The sequence below is a fragment of the Haematobia irritans genome, chromosome 2, assembly GCF_050003625.1.
Source record: "Haematobia irritans isolate KBUSLIRL chromosome 2, ASM5000362v1, whole genome shotgun sequence".
NCBI lineage: Eukaryota > Metazoa > Arthropoda > Insecta > Diptera > Muscidae > Haematobia > Haematobia irritans.
Genome location: NC_134398.1, coordinates 128,242,246 through 128,267,438, shown reverse-complemented (window position 1 = coordinate 128,267,438; position 25,193 = coordinate 128,242,246). Strand labels below are relative to the sequence as shown.

The window sequence follows — 25,193 nt, the reverse complement described above, 5'->3', positions numbered from 1 at the left end:
ATGGTGGAGGGTATAACAAGTGGGAACACGGCAAATTTGAAAAACCATCTCGAGCACAAGCATCCTAAAATCGGGTTGAAAAGTCCTGCACAGAAAACTGCAGAAATTGTTGAAGCAAAACAACAAAAACCATCATCCAGTTCTTCATGTGCTGTGAGTCAACCTCTGATAAACTCTGCATTAGAAAACGTAGCTGATCATAAAGAGGGTGGTAATTTGAGTTTCAAAATTACTCAAAGTATTGTTTATATGATTTGTAAGGACTTACAACCTCTATCTGTAGTAGAGCATGTAGGATTTCGGAAAGTTCTGAAGACTACTGCTCCACTATTCACAATGCCTACTCGCAAGACCATCCGCACTGCTATACTAAACAAGTACGATGTAGTATCCAGTTCGTTCAAAGTTGAGTTAAGTGCTGTTCCTAAGTATTGTTGCACGACTGATATCTGGACAGATTCAAACAATCGGAGCTTCCTAAGTTTAACCATACATTATCTGAATGTTGACCAGGGCTGTGTTGTTAAAGGCACAATTGGAATATTTCAGCTTACAGAAAGGCACACTTCGGAGAATATCGTGAAGGAAATTCAAAATATTTTTTCTGAATGGGGGCTTGAAGTTGAGAAAACTCTTGTCGTTATCTCAGACAATGCTGCAAACATAACTAAGGCAGTAGACTTAATGTTTGGCAAAGGTAAGCATATTCCTTGTTTTGCACACACACTAAACCTTCTCGCCACAAAAGCCATAAACGACGTACCAGAATTGACGGAACTTTTAAAAAAAGTAAAGGCTATTGTGGGTTGGTTTCACCATTCTACTTCAGCATGCGACGAATTAAGAAAAGTATCAAACAAAATCCCGAGATTTGGTTTTGGAGCCTCTTGGAGGAGCAAATTTCATCCGAGTCAGTTGAAATTTGGTACATTGTGCTAATATGTGACCATTAACAACTATGTCTAACTAGGTCAATATCGGTCTATAGTTATATATAGCCCTCAGATAAATCGATCCCCAATCACACACAAATTGGTCCATACCAATTTCATAATTGTATATAGACCCCATACAAGCGACCCCATATTTCAATTCTGGCTCTCTACCACATATGGACTAACTCACAATTTAGAAAACATTGTTAAGAAGTTTTAAGATACCACAACCCAAGTAATTCGATTGTGGATGACAGTCTATAGTACAAGTTTCTATGCAATCCATGGTGGAGGGTACATAAGATTCGGCCTGGCCGAACTTACGGTCGTATATATGTTACGTGTATTAATTCTTAATCTCTTTTTAACCTATTTGAAACAAAATATTATAAAATTTCTTATTAACAAGTATATATGGCCGTAAGTTCGGCCAGGCCGAAGCTTATGTACCCTCCACCATGGATTGCGCAGAAACTTCTACTGAAGACTGTCATCCACAATCGAATTACTGGGGTTGCAGTAACACTTATACTAACACCACGTTGCAAATTTCAACCGGATCGGATGAATTTTGCTCCTCCAAGAGGCTCCGGAGATCAAATCTGGGGAACGGTTTATATGGGGGCTATATATAATTATGGACCGATATGGACCAATTCTTGCGTGTTTCTTAGAGACCACATTCTAACACCATGTTCCAAATTTCAACCGGATCGGATGAATTTTGCTCCTCCAAGAGGCTCCGGAGATCAAATCTGGGGAACGGTTTATATGGGGGCTATATATAATTATGGACCGATATGGACCAATTCTTGCGTGTTTCTTAGAGACCACATTCTAACACCATGTTCCAAATTTCAACCGGATCGGATGAATTTTGCTCCTCCAAGAGGCTCCGGGGGACAAATCTGGGGATCGATTTAGATGGGGGCTATATATAATTATGGACCGATATGGACCAATTCTTGCGTGTTTCTTAGAGACCACATTCTAACACCATGTTCCAAATTTCAACCGGATCGGATGAATTTTGCTCCTCCAAGAGGCTCCGGAGGACAAATCTGGGGATCGATTTACATGGGGGTTATATATAATTATGGACCGATATGGACCAATTCTTGCATGGTTGTTAGAGACCATATACTAACACCACGTACCAAATTTCAACCGGATCGGATGACTTGTGCTCCTCTAAGAGGCTCCGGAGGTCAAATCTGGGGATCGGTTTATATGAGGGCTATATATAATTATGGACCGATGTGGACCAATTTTTGCATGGTTGTTATAGACCATATACTAACACCATGTACCAAATTTCAGACGGATCGGATGAAACTTGCTTCTCTTAGAGCAAACGCAAACCAAATTTGGGGGTCCGTTCATATGGGGGCTATACGTAAAAGTGGACCGATATGGACCAATTTTTGCATGGTTGTTAGAAACCATATACTAACACCATGTACCGAATTTCAGACGGATCGGATGAAATTTGCTTCTCGTAGAGCAAACGCAAACCAAATTTGGGGGTCCGTTTATATGGGGGCGATACGTAAAAGTGGACCGATATGGACCAATTTTTGCATGGTTGTTAGAGACCATATACTAACACCATGTACCAAATTTCAGCCGGATCGGATGAAATTTGCTTCTCTTAGAGCAATCGCAAGCCAAATTTGGGGGTCCGTTTATATGGGGGCTATATGTAAAAGTGGACCGATATGGCCCATTTCCAATACCATCCGACCTACATTAATAACAACTACTTGTGCCAAGTTTCAAGTCGATAGCTTGTTTCGTTCGGAAGTTAGCGTGATTTCAACAGACGGACGGACGGACATGCTCAGATCGACTCAGAATTTCACCTCGACCCAGAATATATATACTTTATGGGGTCTTAGAGCAATATTTCGATGTGTTACAAATGGAATGACAAAGTTAATATACCCCAATCCTATGGTGGAGGGTATAAAAATATGAAAAAAACGAGTTGAATCAAAAGAAATTCCTGTGTATTTAAAATAAAGAAACTCTTTGGGAGGGGATTTTTAAAGTTGTACCTTTAGAAGAACTTCCAATTTTGTTTGCTGAGCTGTTGAAAATAAGCCGTAATTATAATGAAACTAAAAATACTAAAACCCACGATTTAATGCAATGTTGTTGCTTTTTATGACAGTTTTAAATATTTTAGGGAATAAACGGACTAAAAACAAAGACTTTTTGATAATTATAAAATTAGTTCATAATAAGTGTCCCATACATTTTATATAATTAAAACTCTTTTAATTTTAACGTTACATATTAATATTTGATCTCGAAAAATAATTGTATAATTAGATATTTGATACTAAAGCAATGCTGTTTGCGCATCTTCCTGGCATTGACAGTACTGAATGGTCAATGATATCCTTTGGTTCAGGTTTATATAGAAATCCTATTTTTTACAATTTCCCCAAGGTTCCCTATGCAATTAAGATTCACCGGAAATCCATTGGTTTGTGACCTTAGAAGTGTTCATAGGGTCAAAATCCAAGCAGACGACATTTCAGGGTATGTTTATGGTAATATCTCATCGTGCAAAATGTTTTTGATATCCTACAACAGCTTAACACCTCGAGTCCTTGTGCAGAAAAACGATCATTATAATATTATTCCACCTTATTTGACTTATCTTGGATTAAGACTTTCACATATTTGGGTCTTCGGTCTAAGCATCTGTTATCCAAACCAGACAATTTAAAATTTGATTGGTCGGAAAATTGTACAATGGAATATTTATATACATAAATTTGCTCCTGTAAGAGGATCCCCAAACCAAACCTGGGGGTCGTTTTATATGGGGGCTATTTGCAATTCATCCGGCCTACATTAATCACAACTACATTAAAAAAAATATTTACGTGATATTAAAGATTATGCAACCTAAATTTTAGGATGCGAAATTTACAAAATATTAAGTAAAAATTTCTTTAAAATAATGAAATTTTAATTAAAATAAAGTTTATAATCTTTGCTTCAATTTTTTTTTTCATTAACTTCAGGACACAAAATTTGTAAATTTGCGTCACTGCGTTAAAGTCGCATGTCTTTGAACTAAGGCTAATTTTCCTTAAAGTAAAGAAACACATTTTTGATTTAAAGAAATTGTCCTTAAATTAACTGAAATATTGAAACTTTAGATTTAAGAGAAAAAACGCTTCAAATATAGGCTAAGACTAATTTTGAGGATTTAGCGTCTTTGGTTTAAAGCTTTTTTGGAATTAAGAAAACATTTGTTACTTTGATGTATTCGTTATAATTGGGATTTTTAAACTGGCATAAAAAAACCGCGAAAAGAGAATGAAAATTTGATAAATGAGATCTATATCCTAATTTTAATTTTATTGGTCGTATATTTAAAGCCAGATAGGTCGCTAAAAAATTTCTTTATTTTAAAGAAGCCGAATCTTTGGCTCGGAATCAATACCAAAATCCTTAAGGGAAAGTCAAAATCTTTGGATCCAAGTAAATTTTTTTGAGTGTAGTTATTCCAATTTGCAAGTCTATAGCTTGTTTTGTTCGGAAGTGTGCGGGATTTCCACAAACGGTCGTCGACTCAGAATTTCACCACGAACCAGAATATATACATACTGAAACAAGTAAGGAAAGTCTAAAGTCGGGCGGGGCCGACTATATTATACCCTGCACCACTTTGTAGATCTAAATTTTCGATACCATATCACATCCGTCAAATGTGTTGGGTGCTATATATAAAGGTTTGTCCAAAAACATACATTTAAATATCACTCGATTTGCACAGAATTTGATAGACTTTTACAAAATCTATAGACTCAAAATTTAAGTTGGCTAATGCACTAGGGTGGAACACTATTTTAGTAAAAAAAATGTATATACAGCAGTAAATTCGGCCGGGCCGAATTTTAAATACCCACCACCATGAATAAAATATGATAGTTTACTTTGAAAACTCTTCGTCGTAGTGGGTACCATTTGCTACTCACATATTTGTGATCTTAAAATACCTCCAGAATTTCAAACAAATCGGCTAGAAAACATAGTCTCTACACGCCCAAGAAGTAAAAATCGAGAGAGCAGTCTATATGGGGGTTATACCAAAAAATGGACCGATATACCTCAATTTCGGTACACTTATTTGTGGTCTAAAAATACCTCTAGATTTCGAATTTCAGGCAAATCGGGTAATAAATAAAGTTTATAGAAGCTCAAGAAATTCAGGCAAAGCGGATGGTAAATAAAGTTTCTAGAAGCCCAAGAAGCAAAATCGGGAGATCGGTCTATATGGGGGCTATACCAAAAAATTGACCGATGGGCACCATTCTGGGCACACCTCTTTATGGTCCCAAAAGAACTCTAAATTTTCCATTTCAGGAAAATCGGATAGAAAATATAGTTTCTAGAAGCCCGATGAGCACCATTTTCGGCACACCTTTTTATGGTCCTCAAATACCTCTAGATTTCCAATTTCAGGCAAATCGTATTGTAAATATAGTTTCTAGAAGCCCTAGAAGCAAAATCGGGATATCGGTCTATATGGGGGCTATACCAAAACATGGACCGAGGGGCACCATTTTCGGCACATCTTTCTATTGTCCTCAAATACCTCTATATTTCCAATTTCAGGCAAATCGGATAGAAAATACTGTTTCTAGACGCGCAAGAAGCAAAATCGGGAGATCGGTCTATATGGGGGCTATACCAAAACATGGACCGATACGGACCATTTTCGACACACCTCCTTATGGTCCTAAAATACCTCTAGATTTTCAATTTCAGACAAATCGGCTAGAAAATACTGTTTCTAGACGCCTAAGAAGCAAAATCGGGAGATCGGTCTATATGGGGGCTATACCAAAACATGGACCGATACGGACCATTTTCGACACATCTCTTTATGGTCCCAAAATACCTCTAGATTTCCAATTTGAGGTAAATCGGGTGGTAAATATATTTTCTAGACGCCCAAGAAGCAAAATCGGGAGATCGGTCTATATTGGGGCTATATCAAAACATGGACCGATACGGACCATTTTCGACACACCTCCTTATGGTCCTAAAATACCTCTAGATTTTCCATTTTAGACAAATCGGATAGAAAATACTGTTTCTAGACGCCTAAGAAGCAAAATCGGGAGATCGGTCTATATGGGGGCTATACCAAAACATGGACCAATACGGAGCATTTTCGACACACCTCTTTATGGTCCCAAAATACCTCTGGATTTCCAATTTCAGGCAAATCTGATAAAAACTACGGTTTTATAGGCCCAAGACCCCAAATCGGGAGGTCGGTTTATATGGGGACTATATCAAAACTTGGACCGATATAGCCCATCTTCGAACTTGACCTGCCTGCAAACAAAAAAGTAATCTGTGCCAAATTTGGGGACGCTAGCGCCATTATGGAAGGCTGTAGCGTGATTACAACAGACAGACAGACAGACAGACGGACAGACGGACATGCTTATATCGTCTTAGAATTTCTCCCTGATCAAGAATATATATACTTTATATAGTCGGAAATCGATATTTCCATGTGTTACAAACGGAATGACAAACTTATTATACCCCCGTCACCATTTTATGGTGGTGGGTATAGAAATATGGGAAACATTTAAATCTAAAGAAATTTTAAGGAAACTTCGCAAAAGTTTATTTATGATTTATCGCTCGATATATATGTCTTAGAAGTTTAGGAAAATTAGAGTCATTTTTACAACTTTTCGACTAAGCAGTGGCGATTTAACAAGGAAAATGTTGGTATTTTGACCATTTTTGTCGAAACCAGAAAAACATATATATGGGAGCTATATCTAAATCTGAACCGATTTCAATCAAATTTGGCACACATGACTATATTACTAATTGTATTCCTAGTGCAAAATTTCAACCAAATTAGGACAAAACTCTGGCTTCTGGGGCCATATAAGTCCATATCGGGCGAAAAATATATATGGAAGCTATATCTAAATCTGAACCGATTTCAATCAAATTTGGCACACATGACCATACTACCAATTGTACTCCTTGTGCAAAATTTCAAGCTAATCGGGATAAAACTCTGGCTTCTGGGTCCATATAAGTGCATATCGGGCGAAAGATATATATGGGAGCTATATCTAAATCGGCATCGATTTCAACCAAATTTGGCACGCATAGCTCCAATGCTCAATCTACTCCCTGTGCAAAATTTCAACCAAATTGGGCCAAAACTCTGGCGTTTAGCACCATATTAGTCCATATCGGGCGAAAGATATATATGGGAGCTATATCTAAATCTGAACCGATTTCAATCAAATTTTGCACATTTGACTATACTACTAATTGTACTCCTAATGCAAAATTTCAACCAAATTCGGCAAAAAATCTGGCTTCTGGGGCCATATAAGTCCATATCGGGCGAAAGATATATATGGGAGCTATATCTAAATCTGAACCGATTTCAATCAAATTTTGCACACATGACTACACGACTAAGTGTTATGTTTGTACACAATTTCAAGCAAATCGGTATTAAACTCTGGATGCTGGGTCCATATTAGTGCATATCGGGCGAAAGATATATATGGGAGCTATATCTAAATGTGAACCGATTTCTTCCAAAATCAATAGGGTTCTATTCTGACCCAAATTATGACCCAAATAGGGTTCTATTCTGACCCAAATTAGGAATATGTGCCAAATTTGAAGTCGATTGGGCTTAAATTGCGACCTAGACTTTGATCACAAAAATGTGTTCACAGACAGACGGACGGACGGACAGACGGACATGGTTATATCGACTCAGGGACCCACCCTGAGCATTATTGCCAAACACACCATGTGTCTATCTCGTCTCCTTCTGGGTGTTACAAACATATGCACTAACTTATAATACCCTGTTCCACAGTGTGGCGCAGGGTATAAAAATATAGGCCTAATATGAAATTTTAGGTCACTCAATTTACACAATATTAAGGAAAATTTTCTTTAAAATAAAGAAATTTCAATAAAAAGAAAATTTATCATCGTTGCTTTAAAATTTTCTTCTTTAAATTTAGAACAAGAATTGAAATTTACGTCACTCTTCTAAAGTCGCATATCTTTTAAGTAAGTAAACATTTTTGTTACATTTATGTTATAATATAGGCCAAGACTTATTTTAAGGATTTCTCTTTTTTGGTTTAAAGGTTTTGTTTTTTTTTTTTAATTATGAAAACATTTATTACATTAAAATATAATTTGTTATAATATGGATTTTTAAACTGAAATTTATTTGTACACAAATAGTTTTGTTGATATATCGCAAAAAGAAAAAAAATCGATAAATCAGATTTTTACCATAATTTTAATTTTATAGAGCCTAGTTTTAAAGGCAGATAACACCTAAACATTTTATATTAAAGAAGCCGCATGATTGGCTCGGAATCAATACCAAAATCCTTAACCCTTTGGTTACCGATGTCCACTTAGGAGTACATTCGAAAACGACACCAAACTCTATTACCCCACTTAAGCTGACAACCAGCTTATTTTCAAGGTTACTTTTTTTAAACAATTAATTTTGAAATATTAAATGGTTCGCAATTAATGCATTGGATCTTTTCCATCCATAATTTGACAAGACTTGATAAAAATGAAATCGTCTCCATATATATTTTTGCACTTTTAATTTAGTGTTTTGGTGAAAAACCTGAACATAGTACTCACCTTTAGGTTTGATTTATTTATCCGTGTTATTTTAAAGTAGAGGCTTTAATCTAAACAAGCTCTAAATATTTTCCATATTGGTGAGCAATAAAATGCATTTTTAAAAACGTCCTTAATGATACGATCATAAGCGTAGGAAGGCCTCTGGGGAGGGGGCTTAGACCCCCCCCCCCAGAAAAATGTTAGCCCTCCCCAGAAACCTATTTACGATTTTCCATTGCTTTTATATAATATTAAACAAGTAAATACAACCGCACAAACTTCAGCTAAAGACTTTCATGGTAGCAGTTGCCGATGGCAATACATAGTTTTTTTTTATATAAGTGAATTATTATAAGTGAATATTTGAAGTATGGTATTTATGAAATAAAACTGTGATTGAACTTATGATTTAAGGTCCTAAATTTATGTTTAGTTTAATAACTAAACTACGTTTATTATTTTGTTTAGTCAGAGTTTTAGTCGATTTAATTTAAAAAATATTAAATGATATTAAAACTATTCTTTAATAAATGAATAACGCTCAAAAAAAAAAAAAAGAATCGCCAAAAAAAGTAGTAAAACTGTTCTTTTTGTTTTCGGAAGTGGTGCAATATTGCCGCAGAAGCGATGAATTAAAGATGGACATGGCTGCCCACCATTTCAAAAACCGTTGCACTGAATTTGCATCACTTTTAAGGTGTGATCCAAATTGAGTGTGTATTAAAAAATTTTGTGATATTTTCCCAAATAAATAATGGGAAATGGGAACGTTTGACCTAAAATATTTTCAAAAATTCGCAATTTTTCTTGAATGGAATTTGCATTTTGTCGACATAAAGGGTGATACGGTCAAAATTTGGTCAATATAAATTTGGCGTATTTCTTTCAATTTTGCATTTAAAAAACCTGAACACCCCTCATTTTGAAGGTGTGTGTGTGTAGAATGTTGCTCCTATTTTGATTTTGGAATTCACTCTTCAGTTGTCAAAATGCCGTCCAAGCAAGAAGAGCAGCGTATCAAAATTTTGCTCGCGCATCGCGAAAATCCGAGCTACTCGCACGCAAAGCTGGCAAAATCGCTAAAAGTTGCCGAATCAACCGTTACAAATGTAATTAAAGTGTTTGGGGAACGTTTGCAAGGCGGGCATGCTAACCATTGCACCACGGTCGGGGGGAAATCGAAAACCGGAAGCCGCTGAGACGACAAAGAGAGTTGCCGGTAGTTTCAAGCGAAACCCTAACCTCTCTCTCCGAGATGCCGCAAATAAGCTGGGTGTATCGTCTACAACCGTGCATCGAGCCAAAAAACGAGCCGGACTTACAAGAAGGTAGTGACTCCAAATCGCGATGATAAACAAAATACGACGGCCAAAGCGCGATCCCGGAGGCTGTACACGACGATGCTGACGAAGTTTGACTGCGTGGTAATGGACGACGAAACCTACGTCAAAGCCGACTACAAGCAACTGTCAAAGTTCGCAAAGAAAGGTTTGGCAAGCCATCTGTACCTGTGGCTTGAAAAGCAGCATTTTCATAGCTTCCGGGACTGTCAACCAAGAAATTTACGTGAAAGAGTGTTTGAATAAACGTCTGCTGCCTTTCCTGAAGAAACACGGTTGTTCCGTACAGTTTTGGCTGGATTTGGCATCTTGCCATTACGGTAAAAAGGCCATGGAGTGGTACGCCGCCAACAACGTGCAGGTGGTTCCCAAGGACAAGAACCCTCCCAACACGCCAGAGCTCCGCCCAATTGAGAAATACTGGGCTATTGTCAAGCGGAATCTAAAGAAGACCAAAAAAACTGCTAAGGACGAGCAGCAGTTCAAGGCAAACTGGCTTTCTTTTTAACACTGTCTTCTAAATTGTAAGTTAGCCCATACGGGGTATATATTAAACAAAAAAAGGCCGATTAAATACGTATATAATCTAGTTTGACAAAATTTTCTATAGAAATAAAATTTTGACAAAATTTTCTATCGAAATGAAACCTTGACAAAATTTTCTATTGAAATAAAATTTTGACAAAATTTTCTATAGCAATAAAAATTTGACAAAATTTTCTATAGAAATAAAAACTTGACAAAATTTTCTATAGAAATAAAATGTTGACAAAATTTTCTATGGAAGTAAAATGTTGACAAAATTTTCTATAGCAATACAATTTTGACAAAAATTTCTATAGAAATAAAATGTTGACAAAATAATTATGGACCGATATGGACCAATTTTTGCATGGTTATTAGAGGCCGTAAACTAACATCAGGTACCAAATTTCAACCGGATCGGATGAATTTTGCTCCTCCAAGAGGCTCCGGTGGTCAAATCTGGGGATCGGTTTATATGGGAGCTATATATAATTATGGACCGATATGGACCAATTTTTGCATGGTTGTTAGAGGCCGTAGACTAACATCAGGTACCAAATTTCAACCGGATCGGATGAATTTTGCCCCTCCAAAAGTCTCCGGAGGTCAAATCTGGGGATCGGTTTATATGGGGGCTATATATAATTATGGACCGATATGGACCAGTTTTTGCATGGTTGTTAGAGACCGTATACTAACACCACGTACCAAATTTCAACCGGATCGGATGAATTTTGCTGCTCCGGGAGGCTCCCCAAGCCAAATTTGGGGATCGGTTTATATGGGGGCTATACGTAAACGTGGTCCGATATGGCCCATTTTCAATACCATCCGACCTACATCAATAACAACTACTTGTGCCAAGTTTCAAGTCGATAGCTTGTTGCGTTCGGAAGTTAGCGTGATTTCCACAGACGGACGGACAGCCGGACAGACGGACGGACGGACAGACGGACGGACGGACAGACGGACGGACGGACGGACATGCTTAGATCGACTCAGAATTTCACCACGACCCAGAATATATATACTTTATGGGGTCTTAGAGCAATATTTCGATGTGTTACAAACGGAATGACAAAGTTAATATACCCCCATCCTATGGTGGAGGGTATAACTAGTCTCAAATTTTCGTATCGTATCCATTAGCGTAGCTAGACAAATTCCCTAGGGGGGGGGGGGGGGCTATAGCCCACTAGCCAAAAACTAATGGACTGAAGTTATAGGTTCAATTAATGTTTTATTTTATAAAAATAAATAAAAAAATCAGACTTCAGCTTAACTAGACAATTATTTTATAATAAAGCAACTAAAAGTAGTTCCACACTTTGTCCAGCAAAAAAATGGGAGTTGTTATAAAGGCACAACTTTAAAAGCACTTCCAAAAATATCCTCACAAAGAAGTTAATTATTTTAACTACACAGGAAGTGTTTTAATTCAATTTTTATAACTCGTTGGTTTTTTGTGTTTTTAATGGGTATTTTTGTTTCAAATAGGATAAAAAGTAATAATTAATAAAATGATACAAATTATTTAAATTAAAGGGTGCTACGGTCAATATATGGTCAAGGGAAAACGCGTGTAAATCGGGATGGGGGTATATTAACTTTGTCATTCCGTTTGTAACACATCGAAATATTGCTCTAAGACCCCATAAAGTATATATATTCTGGGTCGTGGTGAAATTCTGAGTCGATCTAAGCATGTCCGTCCGTCTGTCCGTCTGTCCGTCCGTCCGTCTGTCCGTCTGTCCGGCTGTCCGTCCGTCTGTGGAAATCACGCTAACTTCCGAACGCAACAAGCTATCGACTTGAAACTTGGCACAAGTAGTTGTTATTGATGTAGGTCGGATGGTATTGAAAATGGGCCATATCGGACCACGTTTACGTATAGCCCCCATATAAACCGATCCCCAAATTTGGCTTGGGGAGCCTCCCGGAGCAGCAAAATTCATCCGATCTGGTTGAAATTTGGTAAGTGGTCTTAGCATACGGTCTCTAACAACCATGCAAAAATTGGTCCATATCGGTCCATAATTATATATAGCCCCCATATAAACCGATCCCCAGATTTGACCTCCGGAGCCTCTTGGAGGGGCAAAATTCATCCGATCCGATTGAAATTTGGTACCTGATGTTAGTATATGGTCTCTAACAACCATGCAAAAATTGGCCCATATCGGTCCATAATTATATATAGCCCCCATATAAACCGATCCCCAGATTTGACCTCCGGAGACTTTAGGAGGGGCAAAATTCATCCGATCCGGTTGAAATTTGGTACCTGATGTTAGTATACGGCCTCTAACAACCATGCAAAAATTGGTCCATATCGGTCCATAATTATATATAGCTCCCATATAAACCGATCCCCAGATTTGACCACCAGAGCCTCTTGGAGGAGCAAAATTCATCCGATGCGGTTGAAATTTAGTACGTGGTCTTAGTATACGGTTTTTAACAACCATGCAAAAATTGGTCCATATCGGTCCATAATTATATATAGCCCCCATATAAACCGATCCCCAGATTTGACCTCCGGAGCCTCTTGGAGGGGCAAAATTCATCCGATCCGGTTGAAATTTGGTACCTGATGTTAGTTTATGGCCTCTAATAACCATGCAAAAATTGGTCCATATCGGTCCATAATTATATATAGCCCCCATATAAACCGATCCCCAGATTTGACCTCCGGAGCCTCTTGGAAGACCAAAATTCATCCGATCCAGTTGAAATTTGGTACATGGTGTTAGTATATGGTCTCTAACAACCATGCAAAAATTGGTCCATATCGGTCCATAATTATATATAGTTCCCATATAAACCGTCCCCAGATTTGACGTCCGGAACCTCTTGGAGGAGCAAAAGTCATCCGATACGGTTGAAATTTGGTACATTTTGTCAATATATGGCCTCTAACAGCCATGTAAAAATTGGTCCATATCGGTCTTTAGTTATATATAGCCGATGACTTATTACACAAAAATTGGTCCATATCGCCAAAAATAATCTACCAAAACTTTATTTCCATAGAAAATTTTGTCAAATTTTATTACTATAGAAAGTTTTGTCAAAATTTCATTTCTATAGAAAGTTTTGTCAAAAGTTTATTTCTATACAAATGTTTGTCAAAATTTTATTTCCATAGAAAATTTTGTCAAAATTTTATTTCTATAGAAAATTTTGTAATCTACCAAAACTTTATTTCCATAGACAATTTTGTCAAATTTTATTACTATAGAAAGTTTTGTTAAAGTTTCATTTCTATAGAAAGTTTTGTCAAAAGTTTATTTCTATAGAAATGTTTGTCAAAATTTTATTTCAATAGAAAATTTTGTAAATAATTTATTTCTGTAGAAAATTTTGTCAACATTTTATTTCTATACAAAATTTTGTCAAAATTTTATTTCTATACAAAATTTTGTCAACATTTTATTTCTATAGAAATTTTTGTCAAAATTGTATTGCTATAGAAAATTTTGTCAAGTTTTTATTTCTATAGAAAATGTTGTCAAATTTTTATTTCTATAGAAAATTTTGTCAAAATTTTATTTCTATAGAAAATTTTGTCAAGGTTTCATTTCTATAGAAAATTTTGTCAAAATTTTATTTCTATAGAAAATTTTGTCAAACTAGATTATATACGTATTTAATCGGCTTTTTTTGTTTAATATATACCCCGTATGGGCTAACTTACAATTTAGAAGACAGTGTTAAAAAGTTTTACGATACCTTGCCATCGGCAAGTGTTATCGCAACCCAAGTAATTCGATTGTGGATGACAGCCTTTAGTAGAAGTTCCTACACGCAAAAAAATAATTCTTTCCTCCCAAACGAAATTTTAGACAAACAAAGTTCGTTTCTCATTTGCTTTTCGCTGTAAGGAAGTGTATTTGGGAGAAAAGTATATACTTTTTGTGATAAACGTTTATTCTTTTCCAGGATGTAAAAACAATTTCATAAGGACAAACTCAAACAAAAAAAAAAAATCATTGTTTTCTTGCTAATTGCATTTTCCCTCACATCTTTCTCACATCCACGATGCTTTTTAGTTCTTAACACCTTTTCCTGTAATACCAACAATGTAGAAGAAATTATACGATTTTATAAATTTTTAAAATTTTTTTTACCTTGCGCCTGGACGGAGAATCGAACCGCGGACCATGCACTTTGTAAGCCAACACACTAACCACTGGCCTATGTACCTGTTATGGTCATCAATAGATAAATATCCATATAAGTTATATTTATATAGCATAGCTTGCGGCGCCCACGAACCGAATAAACAAAGTTTATTTAACAGAAACAAACATTTAGTTTGTCACCGTGGTGCAGTGGTTGCTACGTCCGACTTGCATGCCAAGGGTCGTGGGTTCGATCCCTGCTTCGACCAAAGTTTTTTTTTTTTGTTTGTTTTTTTTTTTTTTTACATATATTCCAGATATGTTCGGAAGATTCCGAAAAAATGTTCAACATTCCATTGTAGTATATTAAATTTTGAACTGTAAAATGTGTCTTATTAAAGACCTAAAGTGAGAAAAGAACAGTGTTTGATATAAACGAAATGGACTGTGTTGTTGTTTCAAAAATTACTTTTTTTATTGGAAAAATAAAAATTTTGTAACAAACGAATTTTTTTGGTGATAAAAGTTTAAAATTTTGGAAGCAATTCAAAAAACTCTAACAAAAGAAAAACGTTTTCGGTACACGTTTTCCAAACGTTTTTTTTCTTTGCGTGTACGCAATCCATGGTGGAGGGTACATAAGATTCGGCCTGGCCGAACTTACGGCCGTATATGCTTGTTTTGTTTAATATATACCCCGTATGGGCTAACTTACAATTTAGAAGACAGTGTTAAAAAGTTTTACGATACCCTGCCATCGGCAAGTGTTATCGCAACCCAAGTAATTCGATTGTGGATGACAGCCTTTAGTAGAAGTTCCTCCGCAATCCATGGTGGAGGGTACATAAGATTCGGCCTGGCCGAACTTACGGCCGTATATACTTGTTTTCTACTGTCTGTCTCTAGTAAATCGACATTCATACAAAAACTATAGATGATATTTTTTCGGGTTCACTGGTTTTCGTAAGGCCAAGTTTTTCAGTTTTTCAAGTTTTCAGAGCAAACTCTTATAGATCTTGCAGTAATTGAGGTAGCTCCTAAAAATTAAAATTTTTTGTTTTACATGCAATCAAAAACATAATTAACATTAGCATTAGGTTTATTTCGGTAGTGAAAGGGTTAAGAGAAGGTCAAAATCTTCGGATTCATTAAACTTTAAACTTCCAATTGAATGTACTTTATCAGGTCTGGGACCAATATTTCGATGTGACAAAGATAGTTTTACCTCACATCCAATTGCACCCTCAAAAAATCGCTTCTGTAACATATACCCCAAACACATTTTGCTTCAAGCATATATATTTTCAGGATTGGTCCAAACATATTGTTAGAAAATAATTAATCAAGCTTGATTAATTATTTTCTATTGGATAAAGGAAAGATCGAATAAAATCAAAATTTCTAACAAAATATTGTTTGTATTGTTCAAACATATTATGTTTCACCTTAGAACATACACTGGTAGAACAAAAATTTAATGAAATTTTCTTTGTGTGGATATATTTTTAATTGGTTACTTTCATTATTTTACTTGCAGCATACTCTCTAGGTCTCTCTTTCTAAACACATATATGTGTTTATAGGCTATTTCTAAATTAATATATGTTTGAATCCATGCATATTATATTTACAAACATTTTATGTCCCAAACATAATATGTTCTAACATATTAACATATATGTCCCAAACATGTTATGCTAGTTTATGAACATTATATGCTTGCACTTAAAAATATTGCATTAAAAAATTTGAGTTCTAAACATATAATTTTTACACCCAAACATATGAAAAACAGTCTTTTTCGTCCGTGTATGGGGGGGGGGGGGGGTATAAAAAAGGTATACTACATTCGAATTTCATTAGAGTTCGAGAATTAAATTGACCCATTTCAAAACTGGCCATTTAGTATGCAGGGTCTCTCTCACTCCTTCAGAGTGTTTATTTCATGGTAAAATATTCCCATAGATTCTATTATGATAAACCAAAACAAACATTATTTCTGTTCAATTTGATCTTATCATACATTCACTGATTTGAAAATAATAAACTTTAGTACACTTTCCAAGTGTTTTTATATTATTAATAAATTTATTGCCCATTTTAAAACTCTGCCTATCAATTACAAGGTAACTTCTTATCACTGCAACAAATGCGGCAAAACACTTTCGTAGCACTTGCCATTGAATCTTCAGCAATGGTGAACAAAAGTTAACCGAGAAGATGTCCAACACATAAGCGTATAATTTCCAATTGGAGCATAGGTACCTTTCTTAACCCTACACTGAAAAAATATTTACGTGATAATAAAGATTACGCAAACTAAATTTTAGGATGCCAAATTTACAAAATATTAAGGAAATATATATTAAATAATAATTAATAATTAATAATTAATATATAATGAAATTTTAATTAAAATAAAGTTTATAATCTTTGCTTCAAAATTGTTTTCCATTAAATTTAGGACAAAAATTTTGTAAATTTGCGTCCCTCCGCTAAAGTCGCATATCTTTGAACTAAGGCTAATTTTCCTTAAAGTAAAGAAACACATTTTTGATTTAAAGAAATTGTCCTTAAATTAACTGAAATATTGAAACTTTAGATTTAAGATAAACAACGCTTCAAATATAGGCTAGACGCTTCAATATAGGCATGCTAACCATTGCACCACGGGAGCCACCGTGGTGCAATGGTTAGCATGCCCGCCTTGCATACACAAGGTCGTGGGTTCGATTCCTGCTACGACCGAACACCAAAAAGTTTTTCAGCGGTGGATTATCCCACCTCAGTAATGCTGGTGACATTTCTGAGGGTTACAAAGCTTCTCTAAGTGGTTTCACTGCAATGTGTAACGCCGTTCGGACTCGGCTATAAAAAGGAGGTCCCTTGTCATTGAGCTTAACACCACTGTGGTATCACAATGGACTGAATAGTCTAAGTGAGCCTGATACATCGGGCTGCCACATAACCTAACCTAACCTAACCTAGTTTGAGGATTTAGCGTCTTTGGTTTAATTTTTGTTTATGAATTAAGAAAACATTTTATACTTTGAAATATCCGTTATAATTTGGATTTTTAAACCGCCAATTTTTTGTACATAAGTACCTTTATTAATAAACCGCGAAAAGAGAATGTAAATTTGATAAATGAGATCTGTATCCTAATTTTAATTTTATTGGTGTTAGATTTAAAGCTAGATAGGTCGCTAAAAATGTCTTTATTTTAAAGAAGCCGCATCTTTGGCTCGGAATCAATGCCAAAATCCTTAACGGAAGGTCAAAATCTTTGGATCCAAGTAAACTTTTTTTGAGTCATTCTTCGTCAAAATGACGACGAGTGATTTAATTTTCGATCTAAAATGCATTTTATCGATTGGGAAATGATAAATTTAGGTTATACTAATTCCACCATTTTATGCATTTTTATTTTATACTAATTAAAAACAAATTGAATAAGAAAATAAGCTTTATTTTGGTTCCCATTTTTACTCGCAATGGATGACGTTTATGTACAAAAAATAAGGATGACTTTCCAGGGTTAAACGGCATCGCAGGTGTCGGCCAAAAATGCGATGTGGCTACTAATCCTGTCATAGGTTAGGTGAAAGTGGCATCCCGATTTAGTTTCAGGCTCACTTGGGCTATTCAGCCCATTGATCCTGTCATGTCGGAAATCGGACATAATTGTTCTTTATGATGCTCTAAGTTGCATTAATTGATGGTGACTTTCTAAGACGATCTAGCGATATCCTATGGCAAATAGGCTATATCGAACCACTTTTAGGTATAGCCCCCATTTAAACCGATCCACAGATTTGACTTCATGAGCCTCTGGGAGGAAGGAGCAAATTCCGTACGATCCGGTAAAAATTTAGTATGTACGGTTAGTATATATTCCAATAGGGTTTGCTTTCTGATGCGATTCGAATGCTTAACAGAAAAAATATTGTCGTGAAGTCAAAGATTTCATGTCTTTAAAATACGAATGCAAATTTTTCTTAGCCTAGAAGACGCATTTCTCTAGTATAAAGTTTTTTTCCTTGTCCAAAAGTCGATAAAATTTTCAATTAAGTCGTATTGTCCTAAGGTCAACTTGAATTTAATAATTCAGAAAAATTCTTTAAATTTAATGAAATTGTCTTTAAATTTATTGTCTTTTTGCATCTTGACTTCAAAGAAAAAAATCGTTCAAACATAGGACACTTTATTTTAAAGACGTTTATTACTTGAAACATATTTAGCATAATTTTCGAAGTCTTAATTTGGAAAATAAAGTTGTGGTTCGTCGGGAGCCACCGTTAGCATGTCCCCCTTGCATACACAAGGTCGTGGGTTCGATTGCTGCTTCGACCGAACACCAAAAAGTTTTTCAGCGGTGGATTATCCCACCTCAGTAATGCTGGTGACATTTCTGAGGGTTTCAAAGCTTCTCTACGTGGTTTCACTGCAATGTGGAACGCCGTTCGGACTCGGCTATAAAAAGGAAGTCCCTTTTCATTGAGCTTAACATGGAATCGGGCAGCACTAAGTGATAAGAGAGAAGTTCACCAATGTGGTATCACAAAGGACTGAATAGTCTATGTGAGCCTGATACATCGGGCTGCCACCTAACCTAACCTAACTCGTTTTTAAAGGACTTTGATAGCATATGAAGAAAAAAAAAACAGCTGAAAAACGAAAAATTAAAATTTGCTTCCTAGAAGCAAGTACACAAACCCCAATTTTAAAAGGGATTTGTGTCTTAAAAGTATCCTTACTTGTATTCTCCGCTTCTTTGGCTCGGATTCAATACCAACATTTTTAAAGTAAAGACAACATCTTTGGAAACGGGCATGCCTGTTTTTTATTCTTATTTCAATCAGATCGGATGAATTTTGCTTCTCCAAAAGGCACCGGAGGTCCAATCTGGGGGTCGGTTTATTTGGGGGCTATATATAATTATAGACCGATATGGACCAGTTCCTGCATGGTTGTTAGAGACCGTATACTAACATCACGTACCAAATTTCAACCCAATCGGATGAATTTTGCTCTTCCAAGTGGCTCCGGAGGTCAAATCTGGGGATTGGTTTATATGGCGGCTATATATAATTATGGACCGATTTCGACCAATTTTTGGGTCTTTGAGGCCATATATTAACACCACGTACTAAATTTCAATCAGATCGGATGAATTTTGCTTCTCCAAACGGCACCGGAGGTCAAATCTGGGGATCGGTTTATATGGGGGCTATATATAATTATAGACCGATATGGACCAGTTCCTGCATGGTCGTTAGAGACCGTATACTAACATCACGTACAAAATTTCAACCCAATCGGATGAATTTTTCTCTTTCAAGGGACTTCCGAGGTTAAATCTGGGGATCGGTTTATATGGCGGCTATACGTAAAAGTGGACCGATATGACCCATTTGCAATATCATCCGACCTACTTCAATAACAACTACTTGTGCCAAGTTTCAAGGCGATAGCTTCTTTCACGCTTAAATCAGAATTTCTAACATAGTAATATAACAATGTTACATAGTAATGTTACATAGTAATGCAACAACACGAAATTTATTTTTATAAAGCTAATTTGTTAGAATTGTTGGTTAAGCTACACTTGTAGTTTAGTTAGTGCATGGTTTTACGCTGAAATCAAAAAAACAACAACAATGATTAAGAAAATAACCAACTATAACAAAACAAAACGTATTTCGGAATTAATTAAAAAAAGGAAACATTTTTTCGACTCGTATATCTACACAGAGACGTTTTGAATAATACTAGGAAATATTTTGGCGCAAATTCCACATCTACCAAGAAATGGATCGGCTCACTTTTCATATATTTTTTGGAAATTGTCATTATTGCCATTACCACCCTTAATGCGTTTTATACACAGTGAAATTTAGAAAATTTTAATTTATTGCAAAAACTGCGTAAAACAGCGAATATTTATATATCACCTCAAAAAATTTTGAAAATTATGTCCATCTCTAGAAGAACATTTTTAGATTTACATTAAAAAATTTCCAATTTTTATACCCACCACAATAGAATGGTGATAGGGGTATAATAAGTTTGTCATTCCGTTTGTAATACATCGAAATATCGATTTCCGACTATATAAAGTATATATATATTCTTGATCAGGGAGAAATTCTAAGACGATATAAGCATGTCCGTCTGTCTGTTGTAATCACGCTACAGCCTTCAATAATGGCGCTATCGTCCTGAAATTTGGCACAGATTCGTGTTTTGTTTGCAGGCAGGTCAAGTTCGAAGATGGGCTATATCGGTCCCAGTTTTGATATAGTTCCCATATAAACCGACCTCCCGGTTTGGGGTCTTAGGCTTTTAAAACCCGTAGTTTTTATCCAATATGCCTGAAATTGGAAATCTAGAGGTATTTGAGGAACAATAAGAGGTTTTTATCCAATATGCCTGAAATTGGAAATCTAGAGGTATTTGAGGAACAATAAGAGGTGTGTCGAAAATTTTGAGTATTGGTCCATGTTTTGTATAGCCCCCATATAGATCTACCTTCCGGATTTATTTCTTGGGCTGCAAGAATCTGTAGTTTTTATCCTGAAAATGTAAATATACTGGTACTTTAGACCCTCAAAATTTTGTATCGTATTTATTTCTATCGGTCCCTTATGTGAGACATTGATCGATCGACCGATTTCACTTCTTGGGGATATATCAGGAGCACTGATCATGAAAATTGCTTGAAACCAAAATTTCTATATTTTACTCCTCGTTATCATTTAAATAATGGCGGTAAAAATCTACAGATTTAAGATTTCAAATCAAGGCTTTTTTCATCATTTACATGATGTGTTTATGATTTCTCTAAAATTCAAACACAATTGGTTCTTATAAATCCAGAATCTGATTTAGAATCTTTAAATTTATCTTCGGGAAGTGTACTGGTTGAATTGATCTGCTTGGGAGAATATCTGTCAAGATACCCGCACCGACGAAGAGTTTTCTAAGGTAACTGTTATATTTGATTCATGGTGGAGGGTATTTAAGATTCGGCCAGGCCGAACTTACTATTGTATATACTTATTTTTATTCAGTTGGGAGAACAGGAAGAATATGGAAGTGAGCGTCGGGATAAAGTAATCGATGCAGAGTTTTTACTTGTTGGATATTTGTTTCTGATGAAGACAAACAAACATTTCTTTGTTGCATTTCGTTTGGACCTTATCGTACATTCATGGATTTGAGAATAATAAATATTAATAAATGAAATAAATGGCATTATTAAATAAAAATCATTTATTGACCTAAAATTCAGTGTAAAGATTTCGCAAATATCACACCACCAGTGGATATAAATTCCCATAATTTTTCTATGAGTGCACAGTTTATTGGTCTCACTCTTACGAAGAAGGAACAATGAAACTTCTCGTGACTCTTGCCATTGCCATCGCAATCTTTGGGTTGACTTCAGCTTCTCAACAAGCTGCTGCTCGTTATGACGACTTCAAGGTCTACAGGGTCTTTATTAAGGACGAGCGAGAATTGACTGAATTCAAGAAAATGTCCAATAACTTACCTGTAAGTATACATGGTGATTAATGTGAAACTACGACTTCAATTTCGTGTTTTGGAACACAGGTTCTTATCTTGAACGATATCGGAGGTCTTGGCCAGAGCTACAATGTGGCTATTGATCCTGCCAACTGCAAGGCTATGGAGGATTATCTTCAGTACAATGAATTTAGCTATGAACGGACAATTGACGATTTACAAGCGTGAGTACTTATTTGCAAATGTTTCAGCCAAGTGGTAGAGGTAATATTTTTTGAATTTCCCGCTCTAGAGTCCTTGATGAGAGTAAACCAAAGGCAACCATCTTTAACAAGCCACAAAACCACAATTTGACATGGACGAGTTATCACAGAGTGTGGGATATCTACAGTTGGATGAAATATATCGAAAAACGCTACCCTAAACTTATAACCTCCTACATAATTGGATACTCATATGAAAGAATTCCCATTAGGGCTATTCGTATCTCCTGTGGGCCAGGAAAAAAAGCTATCTTCATTGAATCGAATATTCATGCAATTGAATGGATTTCCTCGGCCACTACAACCTGCTTCATTGACAATCTACTGAAAGCAGAGAAAAAGGAAATGAGGGATTTGTTGTGCAAATACGATTGGATATTTGTACCAGTACTTAATCCTGATGGTTTGGAACATACCCACTTAGTGGAACGTTTATGGCGTAAAAATCGTAAGCCTACTGGATTCTCAAATTCCTCAGGCCCATGTTTGGGTGTCGATTTGAATCGTAATTTCAACTACCATTGGGGAGGTAAGTCCTCTAAATTAATACCCCAAACCGAAGGATGATTGGTTCATATAAGGAATATTGGTTAGAATGAAAAATTCGACTTTCAAAAATATAAAAAGTAGACTTTTCGAGTTTTTCACAATTTAAAAAACCGATTTTCGACTTTCCAAATTCGGAAAATCAAATTACCGATTTTTTAAAAAATTAAAAAAGTTGATTTTCCAATTTGTCTGTTATTGAAAAGTCGACTTTTGACATAGCGACTTTCGATTTTTGGTAAATTATCAGAACTCCATTTCAAATTCGATTTTGTGATTATTCTGTTAATACTCGAGTATGAATTTTTGACACTATAAAAAGTTGATTATCAAAATCAAAAAATTCGAAAACTGATTAATCCATTCTCGACTTTTGTATTTCTAATTCATATGAGGATTTGCTTTCGACTCGTGACACATTTTCAAAAGTTCATTTCAAATTTCGAATTATGTTTATATTCGATTTTCGACACTACCAAAAGTTGTTTCGACGATTTTGACACCATCGAAAGTCGATTTGGCCATCCCTCTTTGTATTTCTAATTCATATGAGGATTTTTTCGTTTGAAGGTGCTGGTTACAACATTGATGTTCCCTGCGATCATTGGTATGGAGGAGCTGCAGCAAATACCGAACCTGAAGTTCAGGCCTTGAAAAAATTCGTCAACTCGTTACCTGTTAAATACATTCGCATGTACTTGGCTTTCCATTCGTATGGCAATTTTGTTCTTTTCTTCTTCCCTATGGTCACACCAATACGACGTTTCCACTGAACTATGATCAAATGATGCGCATTGCAAACGCTTTCGCTGATGGTGCCGTAAAGAAGTATGGAACTAAGTTCAAATGCGGAGCCAGTGGTCTTTTGAATTGTAAGCTTTAACAATGTCATTGAATGCCTTTGCTTACGTGCGTGTCTAATATACATTTCCATCCTTTTTTATTAGATCTTGTCTCGGGTGCCTCCAAAGATTGGGCTTATGGTGTTAAAAAAATTCCATTCGCTGCCACAATTGAATTGCGTGATGACGGCTCTAAATATGGGTTCTTCTTGCCTGATTCCCAAATTGTAGAAGTTTGCGCTGAGGTTACCGATGGCATTTTGGCAATGGTTCGCAAAGCTAACTCCGAAGGCATTTTTGACTCCTCATAGATTGGTGTTAGTAACTTTTGTTGATATTTCAGTATTGTTTATTCCAAAATTTATAGACTTGCTTGTCTTCTCGACTTTCTTTGAATCAATCGTTTAATAATTATTCCCAAAAAACCTTTGTATTCACCTTCAATCTCTTCCAATATTGCTCAATAAAAATGTATAAATTTCCAAAATTTGTTTTGGAAAAGTAGAGCTTCCAGAAATATACTTGTGATCCGGACTACCACAAACTTACAACATCTCCAATGAAAATTCCATGGGCGGAATTACTCGATGTTCTCTCTTTCTCATACGTTTCAGTGCTTCTTAAGTTATGCCTTAGAATTTAATTTAAATGCAAATTACAAAAAATGAAAAAATCTCTAATTTTATTTCCACTCTATGACAGGCCAATTTGAACTTCATTGATGATCAACGTTGGGGATCGAAACGTGGCCCAACACTTTCCCTTCTCATATCGAAGTACTTTCAAGCAGACACATGTACAGAGAATGAAGCCGACAAGTTGCGCCGCCGACGATTTTTTACCAGTCGACGCCGCCGCGGAATATGTCGACTCATGAATGAGTCGACATGTTCGACGGCGGCGTCGACAGGCGGAAAATGGTTGGCGGTGCGAATCGGCGGCACGACTTACCACAAGTCGATGACGGTTTAATACAATATTAAATTTTTCGAAATTTGAAAATGGCGATTCTGGGAATTTTTCGAAATTTCAGAATTTCTCTAAAACTATAGGAGATAGAATTTTTATTTAAACGGCACAATAACATAATGTACTCGGCTAGCACAACTGTCAAAATGTCGAATTTCGAAAATGTCGATTCTGGCAAAAATTTTGTTGAAAAATGTTTTTTTCCAAATATCTCGGCTATTTGATAAAATTAAAAAAAAAAAACAAGTATATACGGCCGTAAGTTCGGCCAGGCCGAATCTTGTGTAAATACCCTCCACCATGGATTGCGTAGAAACTTCTGTGAAAGACTGTCACCCACAATCGAATTACTTGCGTTGTGGTAATACTTACCGATGGAAAGGTATCTTAACACTACTTAACATCGTTTTCTGAATTGTGAGTTAGTCCATAC

General features: G+C 35.9%; 1 pseudogene; it reads left to right on the top strand.

The window, feature by feature from the left end:
• On the top strand, positions 1 to 24,278 carry LOC142225062 (zinc carboxypeptidase A 1-like; annotated as a pseudogene).
• The last annotated feature ends 915 nt before the right edge of the window (positions 24,279 to 25,193 follow it).